This window comes from Astatotilapia calliptera, chromosome 1 (genome assembly GCF_900246225.1).
Source record: "Astatotilapia calliptera chromosome 1, fAstCal1.2, whole genome shotgun sequence".
NCBI classification, from domain to species: Eukaryota; Metazoa; Chordata; class Actinopteri; order Cichliformes; family Cichlidae; genus Astatotilapia; species Astatotilapia calliptera.
The window spans coordinates 35178610-35195457 of NC_039302.1; the positions used below are offsets into that span (position 1 = coordinate 35178610).

Below are 16848 nucleotides of genomic sequence, written 5' to 3' on the forward strand. Positions count from 1 at the left end.
ACTTGGCATATCTTAGGATGGTGTGCAGTCTGTGTGTAAAAGAGTTTTAGGAAATTGGACAAAAAAAATGTCTACAGGAGATGAACAGTACAGTGAGTGTTCACAGCCATCTGTAAAGCAGGGTGGAGGTTTTGTCAGGTTTAGTGTTTCAGACGGTGGTTTTGAGGTATCTTGTCAAAATCGATGGAATTACGAATGCAGTAAAGTACCATCAGATTTCGATCCATCATGCAATACCCACTGGAAAACATCTGATTAGCTATGGTTTCAGTTTTCACGATGATTCCAAACACACTGTCAATACAGCAAAAGCATGCGTGGATTTAAAAAAAAAAGAAGAAGAAAAAGAAGCCTGAAAACTATTCCTAAAGATTATGTCAAGAAAATACCAAAAACCTGTTCTAAAGACAGTTAGGACTATCTTTGTGTTGGAGAATAAAGTCATACCAAATAGAATAAAACGTTACAATTTTCTATTATTGCCTTATACAGTGCTGTTGATGGAGGTCTGTATGTTTTAATAATCAACTGCACCTACTTACAATTATCCTAGCAATATATTTGCCAAAGAAATAAGGGTTGGCTCAAATCTTTTGCAAAGTCTACATAACAGCCTCAGTTGAATCTCTGCAAGCTGGTCTACAGAAAACTTGAGGGCCTCACAAAAGTCTCTCAATGTAAGGTTGTAATAAGGCTGTAATAATTTAGGAGATACTTAGTGTTGAATCTGTTTAGTCAGTTCTCTAAATGTTTACTGCATCCTGAGGCAGATAAGCCACAGCTAAAACAACCTGTAGTTCGGGACTTTTATATGTCCCTACAAACTGAGATGCATGTACTCCCACACTATAGACCACATAAAGAAGCATCTGAGAAACATTGCAGTGGATTTCCACCAATAGTCTTTTTGTAGCACTGCATTCACTCCAGATACTGTGTCTGAAACTGAGCTGAACTCTACGGTAAAAATGTACTGACTATCAACTGAGAGACTATGCACGCTCAAAAAAATAAAAAAATAAAAAATCATTGGCGCATTATGTTTATGTTTAGCCCTGCTTTAGTTTCTAAATCTTGTGAACAGACGCAGATGCAGAAAAATATATTTATGAAGCATTTCCTTCAGCAGTACTCATCTGTACCTCTTGCGGTCCCAGATGTGCACTTAACATGAAGCAGAGGGACAGGAAGTGTCATAAACGATTCACGGACAGTGCACTGAAGGTAACTGAGACGGAATCTGCAGTAAAGCACTTTTGAGACCTGGGAACATGAGAATTATTCCCAGATTTCAGATGTAAAATATTCACTTAAAAGAATACTCCACTGAATCATCTTCTGAAAAGTTTGAAGCATGCTGCTCTGTGGGGACTGCTGCCTTCCTTTAGATTCGATTTATAGAAGTTTCATTGGATTTAAATGGCAGCCAAGAGTCATTTGTTTAAATCAGACATAGGGCTGTTTGATTATAGCAAAAATCATAATGATCATTATATTGGAAATCTGTATTTTATTTAATTACTGATTGTTTAATGCCATTATGCTCATATACTGATGACATTACATGGATATGCTCAAAAACAATCTTTGAACAATGGTTTTTATTAGACCTTTTAATATTATTTAATACAAAATCAAACTGAGGTTGTGGGGAAGATATGACTGTAGATAGAAGAGTGAGAACCAAACCACTTCAGCCTTCACTACTGGAGGTCTGCAGGTGTATGGAGGCAGTGAGAGGCCCACATGGCAGTGGATTTGCACATCTCAGAGAACCTGCATGTTAGCCAGAGATTTAGAGTGCGATCCACAGAAACTATGTGGCAACCTTTTAAAGTTTCAAGTTGTTTTTCTTTAAGAAGTTGGCTACACAAGAAAAAGTTAATTGTCTTTCATTTTAGCAAATGCCACAAAGAAAATGTTTGCATTATAACAAGATGACCTCCAGCAGATATGCTAATTATGATTCTTGCTGTTGGCAGCAGTGAAAGTATGATGTTTTTCATCATACAGAAGGAGGAGGTCAGTGGGGTTGAATGAATGTTTTATTGACCCATCTAGCCACCCCACCCTTTTAGACTTTGTGTCTCCACAACAGCACTAGTAAGAAACTAGTATATACTGTATGTATATGTGCATATAAACACTCAGTCTTTGACTATTTCTTTTATTGGCTCTTACCCACCTGTAGTTACTTATGAAGAGCAGCCAATCGGGGGAAGGAAAGGGTAGTAAACTGATAGGCTGCACCAAGGCCCAGTATAAGGTAAATATCAAGTATCAATCAAAGCTACCCTAATGAAGTAGCTTTAGAAGAGAAAGATTTAAAAATATGCAAAATACATCCCCTTTAAAGTAAAAGATAGAATTCTCGTTTAAAATGAGAAATACCTTCGACTTGAATCCTCATAATGCTGCAGTTCTTGCTCGGCACAGAAAACATTCAAAATTAGGTAAATAGCATCATGCACAACAACTATATTCAAAAAGATTCAGGGAACACTTGTCATCCTTAAATTTCATAGTCAAGGTAATCTAATTGCAGACACACAATAAAAAAAATGCCTGAAGGTGTCGTAGAAATAGCTGTCGCGCTTTTAGTACATAAACAATTCATTGTGTGTGTATACTTCAGGAGCCTGCGGTGTATTTATGTGAGCGAGTACACAAGAGTACGATAACAAGAGCCCACGCCGTGAGCAGTAATCTGCTAACACAGTGGATTGAGTTGACTCTGCAGGATTAGCAGTGGTGTGTAACACAACACACTCTTAATTACTGCTATACAGTCATGTTCAATGTAGAGGAAGAGACAGAGATTGAAGAAGAGGGGGCACCCTTTTAATTGCTGTAATACATTCATGCACAAGCAAAGGAAAATTAAAAAGATGAAAGAGGAGCAGAGGGTGTGCTTTTTTTCTCTCTACTGTCTGAGTTTGGATATTAATTCAGACTGTACAGCCGCCTGTATGTGCACACCGAACTCAGAGCTTTAACTAACCTGGCACACACAAATACACACACACGTCACCAAACTATCTGTGATCGAGTTGTTCTGTACTGCAGCCACAAGTGGATGAGGCTGTTCTGTCATTGTCATCGCCCTCGTCCTATCAGCGTGTCAGTGTGTGTGGGTGTGGGTGTGTGTCAGGGGCGGAGGGAGAGAGAGGCTGCCAGTTGTGGCAGATCGATATCACTGACTGAGAGATCACAGGAATGCTTAGTGCCCATCAATGACTGCAGTGTGTGTGTGTGTGTGTGTGTGTGTGTGTGTGTGTGTGTGTGTGTGTGTGTTATGCAGTATCCCACAACAGAGGGGGGCAAACGGGTGAAGGATGAATGGTTTAACAGACAGATGAGTTGATGAATCCTATTTTCTTTCCTAAGTTTCCTCCTCTCTCTCTCTCTGTGTCTCCCTCTCTTTCTGTCTTCCTACCTTGTTCTCTGTCTGAGTATCTGATCCAGCTCACGATGATGCAGTTGCAAGAGTGACAGAGATTTTACGTCTTTATTCAGTTGTTCATATTGTCTCTTTCTTTTGTGCCTATTGTTTGTGTTCTTGTTTCTGACCCTTCTCTGCTCGTCACATCTCAGTTTTCCACTAGCTTTTGCATTTCTGATTCATCTTAGAGTTGAATGAGAGTTCATTGTTATTATTTTAATTCAAAATGTGATATCCATCATTGTTTTAAGCATCTGCTATGACGTATTCCCATTCTTGGCTGACTGTGCAGAAACAACGGTACACTGCACAAGCGTGCAGCTACATTAGCGGCATTAATAGCTGTCAAAAAAAGGGCATATGTGTGCCTTGAGGTAAATGCTAAATGCTAATATGAGAACATAATTACAACTGCAATGTTAACATCCTGGTGCTCAGCAGGTACAAAGTTCACCATCGTACTTTAATGTGTTAGCAAGCAAATATTTGCTAATTAGTTCCAACAGTACAGCAGAGGCTAACACACTGGGCTAATTAAAATTCCAACCTGCTTGCTAAATCAAACATAGGATTTTGTGCCCGTCCATCTAATGGATAGAGACTGGTTGAATGAAACTATGAAACTCGCATTACAAGCATTAAGACTTTAATATTAAATATATAAATATTATCCAATAATATCTTTTATTGTCCTGCCAAGATGCAGTTAGAGCAATATATGTTTTGATATAAACACTTTTTTCCCCCCTTTGTACCAAATTATAACTGTGTCACACCGATGTGATAGCTACATCGGTGTCCAGACCCTCAGGTTTAACTGGAGGAATTAATGATTAAGGATTAACAACTGTTTTCATAGACAGGGTCTACAAACATATTCATAGCTATGTACAAATGAAGAGAATCAATCCCAGCATTTCTGGGATCTGTTTAGTTTGGAATCACCACTCAAACCCCTGGAAGGAACTCGGCCTATACCCATAAAGAATCCACACAGAGAACATGTCCAGTCTGGACTTCTTGCAGTTAGGCAATAGTGCTAATGACCACACCAATGTAGTAGTAGCAGTATATGCTTTTCACAAAGATTAAGTCATGCAGGTCTAAGTACATGCAGCCGGTACAGTGAAACTGTAAAACACCTCAAGTACAATTGGAATTGTTTCTTAAAAGCTATTTCTTTGACATATTTCTTCAGAAATTTAAGCAGACAAAAATCTGGAGATGAGTGTGGTTAAAGCACCACATGGAGTCCTGAGAGATCTCAGAAAATAAAACAGCTAATCCTTAGGCTCCAAATACAAAACTGATCTATCAAAGACAAAGTAAAAACTTTTTGAGTCACTAAAAAGGTAGTGTGGTTTATTCTGAAAGAGCAATAGGGAACGGCGTAGTCATCCACAGAAGAAAATAGTGGCGGCTTATCACAGGATCCTTTCCATGGTGAAAACCCCTAAAATTCAGCCAGGTGAAAAACACTCTCCAGGAGGTAAGGGTATCAAATCCAGGTCCATCATAATGAGAAGATTTCACATGAGAAAATAAAGCAGGTTCACCACACGGTGTAAAGTAGTGATTAGACTTGAGAACAGAAAAGCCACATTAGACTTTGCCAAAAAAACATCTTTAAAAAAATGCAGGTCTATTCCATATAGTGGAACTCAGAGCAGCCAAGCTTTGAATGGCTTATGGTCAGAAACAGTAAGTATTTAAAAACACAACTTTTAAAAGTAATCTGATGTGGGAATACATGGTTCCAAGTCCCACTAAGACACTGCGGTTTGTTGACGTCTGAAGAGAGAGAAATCACAAAGACGTTTCCTCACATTGATGACTGAACAGGCATCAAGTCAGGATTATAGATTTTTTTTCTAACTACATATAGCCCCATGAAAACAGGGGAGTGTTTTGAAAAACAACAGTAAGTCTTTATTCTAAGCACATACTATTAAATAATTTTCATTTAATAAACAGCTAAAACAGCACACATGTGTAAGTAGTAGTAGCTGCTTTTTCTGTCTGTTTATCGAACATCCCGACAAACTAGCAAGTTAGCTTAGCTAAAAAAAATAAATAAAAACAGATTAACTGTGTCCCAAAGCCAAGGCTGATAGTACACTCTTTCAGATATTATCAAGTGCAACACTATGTCTCTTTTCTGCTGTTGATACTTCACTTCAACCCACCTCGTGTTTGGGTTACTCAGTGATACGATGAGCCAGAGATCAAGAGCTGCTCATCTACAAATCAAGACTGAAGTACAGAACATTTTCTGGCTATTGAATACATTACCTGCCGGGGGGAAAGCTGGTGCTGGTGGTAGGGGAAGTGCTTAATGTTCTTTTTGCCTGAACTGTTGTTAATAATTACGGTTGATATATTTGATGTGCTTAAAACAAATGTGAAACAAAATTAATATCCTGGAAGGACAGTGAGCTAATTCATCTGCTTAGAGCAGCTGAAGATTAAAGGCTTCAAGTGCTCTTTAAGGAAGTGACACAAGAATGCTTTATTGCCTTTCACTGGAGAGTTAGAGAGCTCTGAACCTTAGAAACTTTTTATTTTTTGATAAAGTCAGCAAGAATACACAATATTACCGTAAATGTCGGGCTATAAGCCGCTACTTTTTGCACAAGCTTTGAACCCTGCGGCTTTTAGTCAGGTGCGGCTTTTCTATGGATTGTCCGTGATTTTTGTCATATCGTAAGACGATTTGTTTTGTGTGTTCCGCTGTTGTACGGCACTACGTTGCCTGGCGGAAGGATCGGGGTTCAAGAGTGGTATGTTAGTCACATGTCCATCCGCCAGGCAACGTAGTGCCGTACGAAGTAGCTCGAAAAACAAACTTCAAAGTAGCGCTACGCATTCAGCGGGAGGCGTGGATGATGAGCGGCGATAAACTTGCAAGTTATGCCCAAAAAGCAAGTTATGCCCAACTCCACCGGTGGATTCTGACAGCGTGGAAAAGTGTGAAAACATCCACGATCACCAACGGATTTTGAAGGGCTGGACTGCTGCATGATGGAGAGGAGGACACCGCCACGGCCCTTCTGAGGGTGTTGGACTCTGACACTGACAACGAGGATTTCTTTGGTTTTGAAAGTGACAACGAAGGAGAGAAGAAGAGTGGATGACGAAGCCATCCTGAGCCTGTTTGTATCCGACACTGGAGAAGAGGACTTTGGTGGTTTTAGTGCGCAGGAAGAAGAGAAAGATGGTGGTGAATGACTGACTTTTCTTCTTGTTAAAGCTGTGTCACTGCACCTGAGCCTAAAAGGTAGTCCGAATCTATTGTTCTGGTGTGCTGTAGGCTACTGTTATGTACTACATGTGCAAATATGTACCCATAACTTGTTTTTCAAAATATTAATAAAAGTGATGTCTCCAAACAGCCATCTCTTTCCTGACAATTCCCTTTGTGCATATTCTCTTACATATGATAAGTCAACATTGAAACACCTGCGGCTTTTGGTCAGGTGCGGCTAATGTATGTACAAAACAGGATTTTCCCCTGATTTTAGCTTGTGCGGCTAATATTTAGGTGCGCTTTGTAGTCCGGGAAATACGGTAACTACCTATGGCCTCAGTCCAGATCCTGCACATCCATCAAACTCTGAGTTCTTTGTCTCTCTATTTTACATTCTGTCTGTCATGCCTCTTCCTCATTTCCTTCCTTTTTGTGCCACTTTGCATCGTCGGACTACATCCTCTCATCATTGATCTCCTGTCCACCATCCTACAGCCAGAGGTGTCTTTCTCTTTGTCTGTTGCTCTTTTTCATTTCTCTCCCATTTTCTCTCTTGCCTTTAGTCCACCCTGCCCCAAACTGGTTGCAATCGAATCCATCTCAATTCCAAAATGAACTCTGCTAAATAATTGAAAGTTCAATTCCAATATTGTGAATGAATACCTGCTACGCAACAATAGCCTGTTCAAATTTCTCTCCATCCAGCCCGTCGCTTTTCCCCCCACTGTGATTAGGTTGTTTCCCATCCTCGGTGCAGAGTGTACCGCTCTGTGGCTAATTGGCGAGTTCAATCAGAGAGACAAATGAAGACAGGAGACACTGACCTTTGAGAGGTAGTCACTGCTCTCCTGTCTTTTCACCTCTCTGCACTTTCTCCTCTTCTTTTTCCACTCATTTTCTGCTACATTTTGACTCTGCTTTTTGCATCTTTCTGCTTTGCTTCTTCTCTCTTATAATTTCCATCTCCTCTCTCTTGTAACCTTTCCTTCATCTCTCATCGCCTTCTTGTCTTCTGCCCTCCTTTTCTTTTCTTCTATCCTCTTCCCTCAGCGGGAAATGAGTTGGCAGTCATTCCAATTTATTTTGACAACTTATTCTCCAGCTTGTCAGAAGAAAATTACAGTGCATACATGCTCGCAGACATTTTTCTGTGTGTGCTCATACTGTATGTGTCTGTTTTCACTGCCACATATAGCTAAAAGCCCACTGCTTCCCACACCCAGCTATTCAAGGAGGAAAAGAAAGCAATGGTCCAGAGCAGAACAATGGTTGCCTCCATGGTGTGGCGGAGTCGTTTATCTGTTTGAGGCCCGAGTATGTCCCACTTGTTTTCCATCTGACCCGCCAACCGTGACTGATGGTGCAACCACACCACGTGGGGGTCTACATTACAGCATGACCTCCCTGTGTCAGGCACACTTGCTAATGGCTGCTGTGCTGTCGTTCATCACAGCAATGGCCTGGGAGATGTGAATGATCGGGCAGAGGCGTGAGCATATTTATGCATGTACGCACATGCAGACGCACCACACCGCTATAAACGCAACACCATGAAATTCCAGCAACGGATGAATCATTTCCGAGTTCTCACATATTCACTGTTACAGTTGCAGTGTTCTTGTAGGACAAGGAAAGACTTTGTTTTCTTTTGTTTGTTCGTTTGTGTTACGTTCCCCTGAGGGGTCTAGGCGGTGAGGGGAGAGTAACAAAAAGTGACCGGGTTAGAAAAAGGAGTCAAGGAGGCAAAAGGGTTAAATTAAAGAGTTTTATTAAAGTAGCTCAACTAAGAGAGACGGACAAGCCGCTATCACCATTTAAGAAAAACAAACAAAAACTCAGGCGTTGGTCAATAAAGCAAAGTCAAAAGGAAAGCGCAGCTCACTAGCTGGAAACCACAAACACAGCTCACTAGCTGCAATCACCACAAAACACAGACAGCTCACTAGCTGCAAACACCACAAAACACACACAGCTCACTAGCTGCAAACACCACAAAAAATGGCACTCTGGCCCAGAGCTCACCTTTCCCTGGGCTTAAATACTTTTAATTACTGATGTGAGTCAGCTGTGTTACAGGGAAAGGTGGCACCTCAGGCAGAAGAGGTGGTGGGACACGCCCACACAGGCACCTTCAGGAGGAGGCCCTGCTAGGGCCGTAACACCCCCTCCCATAAATACAAACCCGTGGTTTGTCAAATTATCTCGATAACCAATATGATTAATCAAGTCCGTAACCATTGCATCACCAAATTGCAGGTTTTCCACCTACCAAACCCCATAGCAACGGTTAGGCATTGTCAGCGGAAGCTGCCAACCCCATCTCAATGGGTTCAAAATACTTACTGAAGGTGGCCCCAGACCCTCAAAACAATGTCTCATGTGATGGCTAGGGCTTTTTTGAGCCATCACATGTGGAGAACACAGGCAGTCAGAAGACCTTTCTGCAACACTTTGCAGACGATTCCTCAAGTCACCGGTACAGGCATGTTTGTTAGCCAGGGTTGCGGGTCTTACTGGTGGTTTTATACACAGCCTGTCCCCCTGCAGGTCATTTTGGGGACCTGGGAAATTGTCAACCAGCGGCCGCTCAGGGTTAATTGATCCCTTACACTGACCACAGGAGCCCCTTATACAACTATGCCCCAAGTGTGGTCCTTTGCTGGGCCTGACAACCTTGTTAGTTTGAGAACCATGAGTGACTGTTTTCAAATCAGGCCTTCTTCCCTTTCGATACGCTTTCCGCTTAAGTGCCAGTTTCACACAATCAGCAACCACATGGCCAGGCTTGTGGCAGAAGAAACACAGTTTTGCTTTGGAACTTGAAACCACCACTTTTTCAGCCTCGTTAGCTGGCTCCCTCCTAGCTCTCCAAGATGTATTGTAGTGAGAAGGGATGTCACATTCTACAGCATTTGTTTTATGAGTTAGGGTAAACTCATCTGCCAGTATGGCAGCCTGCTGTAAAGTGGAAACCCTCTGTTCACTTAAATAAAGAGCAATACACTCAGGAACAGAGTTTTTAAAATCCTCCACAAGCATGAGCTCACGTAACGACCCCAAACTTTTAACCTGGCTTGCAGAGCACCACCTACCAAAAAGCTTTGCCTTCTCCCGAGCAAAGTCAAGGTAGCACTGACCCTGTGCCAACTCCAAACCTCGAAAGTTCTGCCTATAGGCCTCAGGCACAAGTTCATAGGCTTGGAGGACAGCACTTTTAATCTTTTCATAAACTAGGCTGTCCTGCATAGACAGACCAGAGCAAGCTTCCTGAGCCTTACCTGTGAATTTACACAGCAACATCACCCCCCACACGTCTTCAGGCCACTGTAATGCAGTTGCTATGCTTTCAAATACACTGAAGAAGCTCTCAACACTGGATTCACAGAAAACGGGAACCAGGTGGATGTTATTGCCCACAAACGAGCTTCTAGACACCTGTTCACCAACAGATGTAGGCCCAGTGCTTGTCAGCTCCAGCTGATTCAACTGGAACGCCATTTCAGCCTGAAGAAAACCACCACACACACACACCTGTGCCAGTTCTCACAGGCTAGCCAACAATTAATGGTAACCGAACAACTTACTCTTCTTGACCAACTTACCTTTTGCTACACACACACACACACACACACACATTAACAAATACAACCTACCCAGTTCCTAAGCACAACAAACTTTACCTACCTATCTTCTGGAGCGTGCTGGGCTCGAGGCAACTTGAAAGGCAGAACTTCAGCGACCGGAGCCCTGAATTGCCTACCCCCAACAGGGAACTAATCCCCGCCCAGGATTACTCCGAAAATAAAAAAGGCAAAATAACAAAAGAGTGCCCGAAGGAAGAACTTAAAACGAAGCTCAGCTGGACACTCACCTAACTAAACTGGGAAGTTGAACCTCTAAAGGCGAAAAAAAACCCCAAGATAATCAAAAACCAATTCTAACTCAAAACTCCCTTTTCAACGATCCCGGACGAGCCCCCACTTGTTACGTTCCCCTGAGGGGTCTAGGCGGTGAGGGGAGAGTAACAAAAAGTGACCGGGTTAGAAAAAGGAGTCAAGGAGGCAAAAGGGTTAAATTAAAGAGTTTTATTAAAGTAGCTCAACTAAGAGAGACGGACAAGCCGCTATCACCATTTAAGAAAAACAAACAAAAACTCAGGCGTTGGTCAATAAAGCAAAGTCAAAAGGAAAGCGCAGCTCACTAGCTGGAAACCACAAACACAGCTCACTAGCTGCAATCACCACAAAACACAGACAGCTCACTAGCTGCAAACACCACAAAACACACACAGCTCACTAGCTGCAAACACCACAAAAAATGGCACTCTGGCCCAGAGCTCACCTTTCCCTGGGCTTAAATACTTTTAATTACTGAATTTTTAATTTAATTCTTTAGATTGTGCATTTTTGCAAAGTTTTGTGTGTCGGCGACTCTGCGCTGTGCAAAGAACTGCTACACAATAAGTCACCCGGCAGTAGCTTCATCAAAGCTTTTATATTTTGTTGTAATGTGCATCTGATAAGTCTTTATATGGAAAATAATTCTGTGCCACAAAGACAAGGATATATTTGAGATGTTAATAAGTTAAACATAGGAATGAAAATGCTGATGAACCTGTGATTAGCTGAGGTGCTCAGTAACATCAGTGTTTATGTGGACATTTTTAGACATTATCAAAGCTTAAGTGGGATCTTGGTAAACCATGGATTTTGCTGCAGAGATTTAAATTCACTCAATGCTTTTTCATAGTGTTCAGTGATTCAGCTTTGTTATGTGATTTTGCTATTTTGACCACTTGCAAAGTTCATAAGAAAGCCTTTTAACACTTGCCTCTTCATATTTTTAAATTAACCTGTCTCTGCCTGTAAAAACTTCTGATGAGGCGACAAGGTGACCCCAAGCACACAAACAAACAGGCGCATGCCAGTAAAACACTGAATCTGCTCCTTTCAAGAATGTTTCAAAGACGTCTAAAAAGAAATTTTATGTCTGATGGCATTTCGCTCAGGCCTGCTGCTTTTAGCTGATGAATCTGAAAACAGCCTTTTAACGTCAGACTCTGAATATACAGCATCTATCATTCTTGAAGCTCCAAGAAAAGTAGCATTGTCCAAAAAATACGCGAGACATGAGCGACTTTCAAGAACTGTCAGCTACAAGACATCCCACTTTTACCATTAAGCAGTTCTCTCCTGTTTTGAAATGTTCAGAAGCAAAAAAAATACAGACAGAATTCAATTAAAGGGATACCTTTACATCTCATCTGCATATTACAATATCTTAAACAGACAACCAAAGAACTCATACCGCCACAATCACCTCCCTCACTCACTCTTTTGTGGGATGCCAATGTTCACGTTTTGGACAGAGTAGATAGATGGTTTGAAAGAGGAGTGAAAAGAAGAACATCTATGTTCACTGTGAACGACCAGCTTTGAACAGAGGCGGTGGCTTACCCATCTATAATCCACTCATATCCTGGGCCATTTGACCTCAGTAAATCACATGACATGCTGGGGCTAGGTGTCACAAAAAACCCCTCAAAAACCTTGGCTGATTGTGACCCACACCAGTTTCCACACCTTGCCTAGTGTGATTAGTTAGAGGATCAATAGGTCCATGTCCCTCTTTGGGGACAGTCCCATAGGGCTTAAAATCTGGCACTCTCTAAGTCCAGATGCTTTTCTTTCCAAGCTCCTTAGGCTCCGATGGCCTGGATGACTGGGAACCTTCACACCTCCCTAGCATCTCCAAAATGACTTTTCAAGCTGGGGTAGTCTGTTGCCATCAGGAAGTGCCTATACCATGGACGAGTGCATGCCCTGGAACAATTTTTAGTTGGGTGGTACACATAAAATTAATATCCAGATAAATGCCAGACTCTAGAGTTTCCCAGCAGTATTGCAGCGAGATAGTAACTTGGTCTTAGGTTCTTTCCTCTTTCTCTCACCTTTGTTCTCCTCAGCATCTCTAGTTTTTCCCATCATTATATCAATCTAGATAGCTAGGTCTGTTTTCCATTGTTAAGCTTGCACTCACTGAGTGTAAATAATTAATTAATGTTTTAAATATCTGAAATATGCAGTTATTAAATAAGGTTTCATTTAAAATAAGAGAAATAAGATGGTTTGTGTTAAAATGCTTCTTTGTCAAGCATGCAGCCCTTTAACCTGACAGCAACACTAGCCTGTATCTGTGCTCCTCTCACACTAGGTCTGCTTGAATTGATACCATTAAACGTTTTTTACTTTGACCTTGAGCTGACACTGGCAGTGATTATAAGTATTTTCTTGTAGTGTCAAGCAAGTTGCAAGGGTAAATCAAAGTTTCACTTGCAATGGTCCCAATGTACCTCTTTTTCACAGTTTAAGAAAAAAATACAGTCCTTGATCCCTGATCCAGCCTCCCAGAAACACCAAGTTGAGACACTTAATGGCCTCGCATGAGGGGATAAATCCATGCGTCTGTGTGTGTGTGGGTGTGCATGTGCTTGTGCATGTGTGTGATGAGTTCAAAGCCTTTAGTCGCACAGGGATAAAGAGTCAATTTGGTCAGGGGGACATCGAACCGTTTGCCCTGTAGATTGCCTTGTTAAACAGCACTTGTCTACCTGTCAAAATCTCTCCAGACCTTTTATCTGTCTACTCCAATAATATCAGCCACTACTAGAACAGCATATTAGCAGAACAGTCGCCTCTGAACTTCAAAGTGCTGTGCTCTTTTTTGGCTAGACATCACATTGCTTAAGAGCCCCAGGTGCCATCGGTTGAGTTTTTGCTTCCTTTTTTTCCCTCTCACGTTTGAAGTGCGTTCAGTTGGTCCCACAGCATTTTGCATCTATTGTCAGATTGCACAGAGTCTCTCGCTGCTTTCTAACGTTGGCCTTTTCTCACTGATTGCTTCCCTTCTACCATGAGATATCTTGTCTAAGGAGCAATCAGGGGAGATAAACTCGGCACTGGATTTCACGGAAGCTCAGTTCTTCAAGGTGCATCAGTTTTTCTGATTTTATTTTATTTTTAATCCATTTTGTTTTCACACTTTCTTCCTTCATCCAGTCACATCAGTTACATTTACATATTCCCTTGCGCTGAATGTCTGTCTGAAGTGTAGGTGGCATGTGTGCGTGAGTGTGTCTGTCTTGTGAATGTAAATGTGTGATATCCTGTTCCTCTAAATACACCGCTAAAGCTATTGCTCATCATCTCTGGAAAACTGAGCTGAATAAATATGATAATGAAAAGAATGGCGAGATAAAATGCTGCAATAGATCTCACTTTATTACAGACACTGACTTGTTAGTCTCTTGCTGCACTACAAAGTAACAAATGTGTGTATGTTTGATGTGAGATCTAATTAAATTATTTCTTTCTTGACTGTTTATGGCTCCATTTTCTGTTTTCTTAAATTTTCATCATTGTTTTTCCTTTTCTTCCACACTTTGTCTTTACTCTGGAATCTATTATACTTGTAAACTTAATGTGTATTGAATCGACGTCTTCTTATCCTTGACTGGCGTCCAGTCAGATGCCACTGGTGTCGTGCACATTGACAGTATCCTTTGGAGTCTCTGCAATGACACATCGACTGCAGGGGATATTGGAGCCAAGAGATAACAGTAGGATTTTTGAGTGCTGGCGGTGAAGTAGTACATTGGAAGTTTGTCGACCAGGGGTTGTGGTTAATGTCCCGTTTGGGAGTGCATATTTGTGTCGCTGATTAATTTGGTTTTCATCCACCTTTCTTTCTCTTTTCCTTGGTGGTTAGGATTAGGTGCCAGTTGCTACTTGATTAGGTTTAGGCATCCAAAATGAGGGATGCATCGATATAATATTTGAATTGAATATTGGCCTGATCCTGGCTCTAAATGTTGCTCTGTAAAGCACCTTGAAGCAACTGTAGTTGATATTTGGCATAATAAAATAAATAAAGTTATGACTGAATTATGTGCCGAGCTTTGGCAGTAGTGCACTTCTTGCTAGCAGTAGAGCTAGCATAGCAGTACATAACATGTTATGTTACATCAGAATTCATAAAAAATGAATTGGGACATCCTTAATGAAAAGTTTCCAGTTAGGTTTAAGAAATGGTTCGGGTTTTAATTAAAATTACCTTCAATTCAATTCAGTTTTTAAAGGTAAAGGTAGAGTTAAATGAAAGTCTTTGCTAGAGGCCATATACAAAGCCAGAATGGCAGCCCTTATTTTGAAGAGCTAATATTGCACACAAAAATTTCCTGTTTCTGTTCTCAGAGTGGACCGACACAAGACTTTGTTCTCTGCACTGCCGTCTCATTTATGTATCAAACCAAAGAGCCAAGCAGGAGGAGAAGGCATTTTTTTATTGGCAGAATATAATACGAATCCCTGCATGGTATTTTGAAAATGCCTCATACAACAAGTGATGTCTGAACACTCACTGTACCTCTTCACAATGCACGTACCAACAAGAACAAATTGATTCTCAGGTGCCTCCCAGATAGAAAGCAAACCATTTTTCACTCCATATGTAGCACAGATTGTTATTCAGCTTCCATTATAGTACAGTACAGAGTGTAATCAGTGAAAATAGCCATATTCTGGCAAGCTGAAATCCATTCCATTTTTGCACCAACAGCTGTCTATGGCCTAAGCAGCTGGCACCTTTTGATCATTCTGCCAGACTCCTGATTTGCGTTCCTCTGTGAAATGAGACGTGACCATTACTCTTGTCTGTCTGCTGTGGACTGCCAACAATATTACCTCTCATATTTGCTAAAAGCTCTGTGTAAAAGTACATTTATGCGACAAGGTCCTGGCTATCACCTGCTTTGCACTTCAGAGCCATGGCTTCCCACGAGAGAGATATCAAAGTTATGCACATTATTATTATTATTATTATTAAGAAGAAGAAGAAGATTATTATATCTTTTGTAGGATATACTCAGAAGTGCTCATTTAAAAATGTGTTCACTTTGTCTTATTTATTTATTTTTTAAGCACAAAACCTAGTGAACCTAGTCAAGAAAGAATCATGATTCTGGTTAAATAGGCCAAAAAATGAGTTCATTTTCAAAAGCTTGTCTGCAAATGTACTAAGATTGATGAAGCATCAGATGACACAAAGACCATTTTGGAAAAATATCAAAACAGGTGAACCTTGAAATCTGGGCTCACGAGTCCCATTTGCAACACAATGATGATGCTGTACACAGACAATGTTTTTCTGTTGCGCTATTGACTTGTGGACATTTAAACAGTTTTTTTGGAAAGCACTCAAGAGGAAAGGAAATATACCGACACGATTGTTCAAATATTTACAAATGAGCTCAGTATACTGTACCTTTGTTACACTATTCTGAGCCAAGCAATGTATTTTCACACTGATGTGCACTGTTTGGTGTATGCACTGACATGAACTTGTAAGTCAATATTTTGTATGACTACATTCAACACAATCTTAACTCCCTCAAGGAAGCTTTCTGGTAAGTAGTCTTCAGGAATAGTCCAGCTGCTTGAAGAGCCTTCCAAAGCTCTTCTTTGGATATTGGCTCCATTTTTGTTCCTTTCCTGGTCAAGATGATCCCACACTGTTTCAATAATGTTGAGGTCCAGGTGCTGGGGAGACAAGTCCATGACTGATTGTGCTCCACTGTGTGTGTTTGGGTTTTTTCTTCTATCCAAGTATGTTTTACTGCATTAACAGTGTGTGCTTAAAAAATAAAGCCATGCCAGTCAGACACTTTCCAAATGGTAGTGCATTGTGGCTCAAAGTCGTAGGTTTCTGCATTCATAATTTCATCAATTTTGACAAGATCCCCAACACCAATAGCTGAACGAAGCCCCAGATATCACAGAGGATTTGGTTAGTCTGCCAAATCTATGATTTAGTGTTAATAGTTCAGAATATTTTCTGTTTGTCACAGTGTCATATTTTTTCTAATTGGTCCTTAAATACAAAATGAATTCAAAATATTTATTATGCACATATTTTAGACATATTTGAATTCATTTGTTAGTATATTGACTAAGTATTTTTTAAAACCTCTATTGAATAAGACATTTGACAGTTTGGAATTGTGGTTGGATTCAATGAAAGACTTTCAACCCTGATCCATGTCAGCACAAAAAATAAGAGTTTTTGAGATTTACCTCTGATAGGCTTTTGATTCATGCTAAAA

General features: G+C 40.8%; 1 protein-coding gene across 1 annotated transcript in view; it reads left to right on the top strand.

Annotated features, from left to right (window-relative positions):
* LOC113026743 (neural-cadherin) overlaps nt 1-16848 on the top strand; it is a 332913-nt gene that overhangs the window by 24559 nt on the left and 291506 nt on the right. The window lies entirely within an intron of this gene.